This window comes from Cryptomeria japonica, chromosome 11 (genome assembly GCF_030272615.1).
Source record: "Cryptomeria japonica chromosome 11, Sugi_1.0, whole genome shotgun sequence".
Taxonomy (NCBI): domain Eukaryota; kingdom Viridiplantae; phylum Streptophyta; class Pinopsida; order Cupressales; family Cupressaceae; genus Cryptomeria; species Cryptomeria japonica.
This window is the reverse complement of record NC_081415.1, coordinates 135,866,770-135,873,092: the sequence shown is the minus strand read 5'-3', so window position 1 is coordinate 135,873,092 and position 6,323 is coordinate 135,866,770. Positions and strand designations below refer to the sequence as shown.

The window sequence follows — 6,323 nt, the reverse complement described above, 5'->3', positions numbered from 1 at the left end:
ATGCAATGGATAGAAAAGATAAAGGTCTCATAAGATTGTTCCTTACAGACTCAATTCTGATTAATTTCCACTAAGAATCTGCTGCGAAGAAGCTTTGGAAGAAGCTAAGTGAGATCTACCAAGCAAAATCACTTGTGAATAAAAAAAATTTTGAAGAAGTTGCATTCCTTGAGAATGGAAGAAGGTGGACGAATTTCTGAGTATCTAAAAAGTTATAATATGTTGGCGACTCATTTGACCTCAGTTAGGGTACCAATGGATGAAGAAGAAAGGTGCCAAATCTTGCTATGTTTGCTGCCAGACTCATGGGATAGCCTTGTGATGGCCATAGGGACCACTGCAATTGTCTTGAAGATGGAGGATGTTGTTGGTTCTCTACTTTCTGAGGAGATGAGAAGGAAGGTTTCTCTGAATTCCAAAGAGGCTTTGAGTGTTCAAGGAAGACCAAATGAAAGAGGCAAGAATGAAAAGCAAAATGGCCATTCTAAGTCCAAGAATAAGGGGAGATCAAAATCTCCTGGTAAGTCCAAGGCAATTTGCTAGAATTGTGGAAAGCTCAAACATTTCTGAAAGGACTGTAAAGAAGAAAAGAAGAAAAAGAAGAAGAAGCAAGATTCTAATTCTGAGTCCAAGAAGGAAGATGGAGATGCTTTTATTGCAGCCTTGGCCACTCGTGCAGGTGACAATGCATGGTTTATAGACTCAGGTGCATCTTTCCACATGACTCCTATTAGAAACTGGTTTAGTAAGTATGAAAAGTTTGATGGTGCTAAGGTGTATTTGGGTGATAACTCCTTTCTTGATATTGTTGGTCGTGGAAGTTTTCATGTTAAATTTTTTGATGGTGGAACTAGAAGATTTGATGGTGTCTTGCATATCTCGGGACTAGCAAGGAATTTGTTATCTATTAGCAAACTAATAGATGCAAATGTGCATGTACAGTTTTCTAAAGCAGGTGTGAAAATAGTGAGAGGTGCTATGGTAATAGCAAGAGGAAGTAGAATGGGTACATTGTACCAGCTTGATGCATGCACAGTTGAGTGCAATAGCACTTCTGATAAGACTGTGATAAAGACTATGTTGGAAAAGGAGAGGGTGTATCTTTCAGTAGATGGTCATGGTTTTTGGGTACCCAAGGGTGCTCTGTCTACTGAATCAAAGTTGCTTGTAGAGAAGACAATGTTGTGGCACTAGAGACTCGGCCACATAGGTGAGAAGGGCCTACGAACTTTGAAAAATAAGAACCTTGTTAATGGTTTGAATGATTGCAATCTTGAATTTGATTTTTGTGAGCATTGTATTTATGGAAAACAAAACTGCATTCAGTTTTACTCCAGTTCTTATAAATCTTCAAGTGCTTTGGATCTAATCCATTCGGATGTATTTGGTCCAGTTGATGTTTCTTCTATTGGTAAATTGGTTTATTATGTTTCTTTCATTGATGATTTCAGTAGAAGAACATGGGTTTATTTTCTTAAGAGCAAAGTTGAAGTTTTCAGTTGTTTCAAAGAATTTAAAGCAATGGTTGAGTTGCAGACTGGAAAGAAGATTAAATGTTTAAGGATAGATAATGGCGGTGAATATTGCTCCAATGATTTTGACACATTTTGTAAAGATTGTGGTATTAAGAGATAGAAGACAACTTCATATTCTCCAAAACAGAATGGAGTTGCAGAAAGAATGAACAGGACCTTGATGGAGAAGGCTAGGAGTATGCTACGTGGTGCTGGTCTAGAACAAAAGTTATGGGCTGAAGCTGTAGCCATTGATTGCTACCTGATAAACAGGTCTCCTACATCAGCTCTTGTTGATAAAATGCCAATGGAAGCGTGATTGGGCCACAAGCCTTCACTTAGTCATCTGAGAGTTTTTGGTTGTGAGGCATATGCTCATTTACCAAAGGAGAAGCGGACAAAACTGGATAACAAAGTTGTTAAATGTATATTCATTGGATACAGTTATAGTGTGAAAGGATACGAGCTTTGGGATCCTATTGCACAAAAGGTATTTTATTCCAGAAGTGTTATTTTTAAAGAAACTAAGTCTTCTTCTACTACAATGCAACCAGAACAAAAGGAAGAAAAGAAAGATGTGATTCAACTGCCTGCTACACTTGAAAAAGTTGAATCAAGGCCCTTAGAAAGACAGGAGGTTGATGAGAGCTCTACGAGTTCTGAATCATCAGAGGAAGAAGAAGAACCTAAACCTAAACTTGTTCGAAGGTCTACTAGACAAAGAAAACCACCTAAAAGGTATGGATATTCTCCTGATGATTGGAGATGCATATTTGCTTTGAATGCTAATATTGATGAACCGAAATCTGTAGAAAAGGTTCTTGGTATGAATGATTCAGAGTCCAAGAAAATTGCCATGGATGAAGAGATTGCAGCTCTTAAGAAGAATGACACATGGGACCTTGTACCATTGCCTGAAGGACGAAATCCTGTTGGTTGCAAAAGGTTACTCCCAGGTTGAGGGAGTAGATTATGGTGAGATTTTTTCTCCTGTAGCCAAAATGACATTCATTCATCTCTTGCTTTCTATTGCAATAGCTTATGATCTAGAGGTCAAGCAAATGGATGTAAAAACTGCTTTCCTTCATGGAGATTTGGAGGAAGAAATTTATATGACACAACCAGAGCACTATGTGGTAAAAGGTAAAAGTAATTTGGTATGTAAGTTGAATAAATCCTTGTATGGTTTAAAACAAAGTCCTAGGATGTGGTACCAGAAGTTTGATACACATGTATTGAGTTTGAGGTTTGTGCGGTCTAAATCTGATCACTATATATATTACAAATCTAATGGTGATTGTTTCCTAGTTATTGCCTTGTATGTTGATGACATGTTGTTTGTTGTTTGTTGGTTTGTAGTTTTGATTGCAGAATTAAGATCTTGGTGCAATGAGACACATTCTGGGAATGGAAATTGTAAGAGATAGACAAAACAAAAAGCTTTGGCTAGGCCAGAGTAAATATGTTGGTACTATTCTAAGAAAATTTAATATGCAAGATTCTAGACCATTGAGTGTTCTTGTTATAATGGGAACAAAGCTTTCTAGTTCATAGTGTCTTACATCCCCATTGGAGATGGAAGAGATGAGTCAAGTACCATACCAAAGTGTTGTTGGAAGTTTGATGTATGCTATGGTCTGTACAAGACCAGATATTGCCCAAGCAGTGGGAGTAATTTCCTGTTACATGCCTAATCTAGGAAGAGAACATTGGGATGTAGTAAAAGGAGTTTTTAGATACTTCTGTTAGAACATCATGGGAAAAAACTTAGGCATCCCGAGACCATGTTTCTCTTGCTCAAGGCCTATAGAATCGTGTGTTCACTCCCGTTGAGAATCGCGCAAGCCTCTGCAGACCGTCAACAACAACAATGGTTTAATGCCACCAAATTTGGTAAAAAAATTTTGCTTAAATAATAGGCAAGTTGAACCACCTGATAATATTAATTGTTCCTTCTTCCACTGCTTTGACTGCTCAACTTACATTTTTATTTACTTTGGCACTGCACAGGCAAGAGATGTTGGTCTCTTCCTATTATCTCTCTTAAAAAGATTTATGCTTATTGGTTTCTCTTTTACTCCTTTCTAGATCGGTCTTTTCACAAGAGCCATTGCCAGCTGTACTACTTACTTACTTATACAACGATTCATATATTTGGGTCTGGTTTAACATCAACAAAATAGACCAACAATTTCAGTTCTGATTTAAGAGTAGGAATACACATAACTCGACCCTACTCACAAATTTCTTATTTATAACTTCACTTTGTTTTGAGATAATAACTGTAGGTGTTCTTTACAAATTTATGTGCCCATAAAGTCCATTATACATTTATTTATTTATTTCTTAGATGGAAAAGATTACAATGGTCTTAAAGTTTATAATTATAGTGTATCCATGCTTGGAATTCGGGTTTTTATTTCATTTTCTAAATTTTTCATATCTTAAATAACCATATATCTGGCTATTAAAACTACTTGCTTTTCTATGAGCCATAGTATAAAGCTATAACTATATTGTAAATAATATTAAGACCTCTATTTGCAAGGTTACAATTTGTTGCACAAGATTAGGTGAGCTCAGTCCATAATCAAGAAGTATATTTCAATTCCAACACACCTTATAGAATACAATTCTGTTGAAAATACTTATAATTCTAAAATCAAGATTTTAATTAGAATATACTTAAACAATATAATAAATTACTTTCATTTGTTTGCTATTGATCATCAAAACAGTGGGAATAAAATTAGTATACAAGTATTGGGCATCCTCCTTGGCATGCAGTCATTTCTTCCTTAGTGAACATCAAAACAAAAAACAATGGGAGTAAAGTCTTAAGCAGGTGAAAGGAGGGGAAATCAAGACAAAGTGCCCAAGTTTTCCACAAAAGCTTGAAAGTCAAGCAAGTGAAATTAAGACAGTGTAAACCCACACGGAAATGATTTAGTCAAGTCAATATATGGTGATATTGTAATAAGGTAGCAAGTTTTAATTGAAATATTCTTAGGAGAACAGATCTACACCAGCCTGGAATAGAGAAAACGTAAGAGAACAGACCTGTAATATATGGGCTATATATACCCAACACACCTTATTTAATTTCATCCTTCTATCTTGTATCTTATTTCTTGGTTGCACATATATCCAAAGCCATGGCTTCTTCTTCTTCATCCAAATCCAAAGCTGTTTTAACTTTAATTCTCTGCATTCTTCTTATCATCGCTCTCTCCTTTCCCCAGCCAGCACAAGGTATTATTATCTAAAACAGCTTGCTTAATGTTTGTTATTTATATTTTATTGTTATTCCAGTATTGAAAGAAATCAATTGTGTATGTGCAGGGAAATTTTTACGAGGATTACTTGGGCGAGGAGGGTATAACCGGGAGGAGTCCAGTGCTGACGCACCATAAGAATTAGTATCTACTCAGCTTAGTACTTAAATAAAATGGATTAAGCACTGCTTAATCATCTGATGTGATAATAATGGGATTGTTCCCTTGAACTGGACATGGATGCTTATTTACTTTATAGTATAATGGAAATTAATTATTAAATTTTTATGGTCTGGTTATTTTTATAGATTTCTAATTTTAGAAATATTATATATACTGATATAGATGGTTTTTTATATAATTTTAAACTTTTGTAAAGATTGTGAATGAAGATAAATATGCATACAAATTATCGTGCATTATAAACCGTATAAGTAAATAAAGAAAGAATTCTTCTTGCTACAGTTTTGAGAATATTAATAAACCGTTTTTGTTGGCTTCAAGTTTCTCTATTGTTGTGATAAGTGATAGTTGAACGAGTCATCTGAGAAGAAGGCTGCAAATTACAGAAAATACTGAAATTTGAGAGTGCATGGGGACTTATGAGGAGGTACCCATGACCCCAGCTTCTACTGCTGAGTGGGATGAGAGGGAGAATGCAAGCCAGCTATTATTATTGCTATTGTTCATGGATTTCACTACCAACCAAGAGGATATGATTAAACAAATCAATTACATATTGTCTACAAAATTAGTTAGACAGTGAAAAACTGGAAAACAAAACTAACCCAAGCTATAAGACTGATAACCAAGGGTCAAAATTCTAATGATAACAATTACAAATGAATCAAAATCAATCTGTTAGATGACCAGAGCCCAAGGCACAACGAAAATCCCTATCTGAAAAATATTGTCACAGATAAATTGACCCAAGGAATTGCTAATAAGATGATAAGCACTCTAAAACTTACGGGACGGCGATGAGGAGCATCGTTGCCTAGTTGGATCTCCTTGTGGTTTGGGGTGGTTGTGTGGGGGACGGGGTCCCTCCCTTCTTTTCATGTTTGCTGTCGTACTGGTTGCTGGTCGTTGGAGATTTTGTGGGCGGAGTGTTCTGCTCTTCCGATGGCTCCACAGGGGTTTCCTTGGTTCCTTCCCCTGTCAGAGCGAGGTTTGTGTTTGGGGTGGTTGAATAGCTGGGGCTTCGAAAAGGCTTGTTCCTGCTGTTGTGCAGTCATCTTCGGGTTTCTCTCTCAATTTGCATACACGGGGTTCGGATTCCTGTTTTGTGGTTGAGAGCTCTAAATTCAAGAAGGTGAATGGTTGTTTACCAAGGAGTCAGAATAGGCCTGGTTATCTCTCATGAATGGGTTCAGGAGAACTTTTTGTATTGGAGCCAACATGTATTGATTTGTAAGTTATTGGGATTCGTGTTCCTCTTTCGGCTTTGGAGTCCTGGATGCATCGATCTTGGCAGATTGAGGGTGATTTTGAGATTTTGATAGTCGGGAATGGCTATTTCTTGGTTGATTTC

The 6,323-nt window shown here is 36.6% G+C and overlaps 1 long non-coding RNA gene across 1 annotated transcript; it reads left to right on the top strand.

The window, feature by feature from the left end:
- Positions 1 to 4,559: 4,559 nt before the first annotated feature.
- On the top strand, positions 4,560 to 5,075 carry LOC131032634 (uncharacterized). The gene is made up of 2 exons (XR_009359533.1): positions 4,560 to 4,766; positions 4,857 to 5,075. It is a non-coding gene; the product is annotated as an uncharacterized LOC131032634 (long non-coding RNA).
- The last annotated feature ends 1,248 nt before the right edge of the window (positions 5,076 to 6,323 follow it).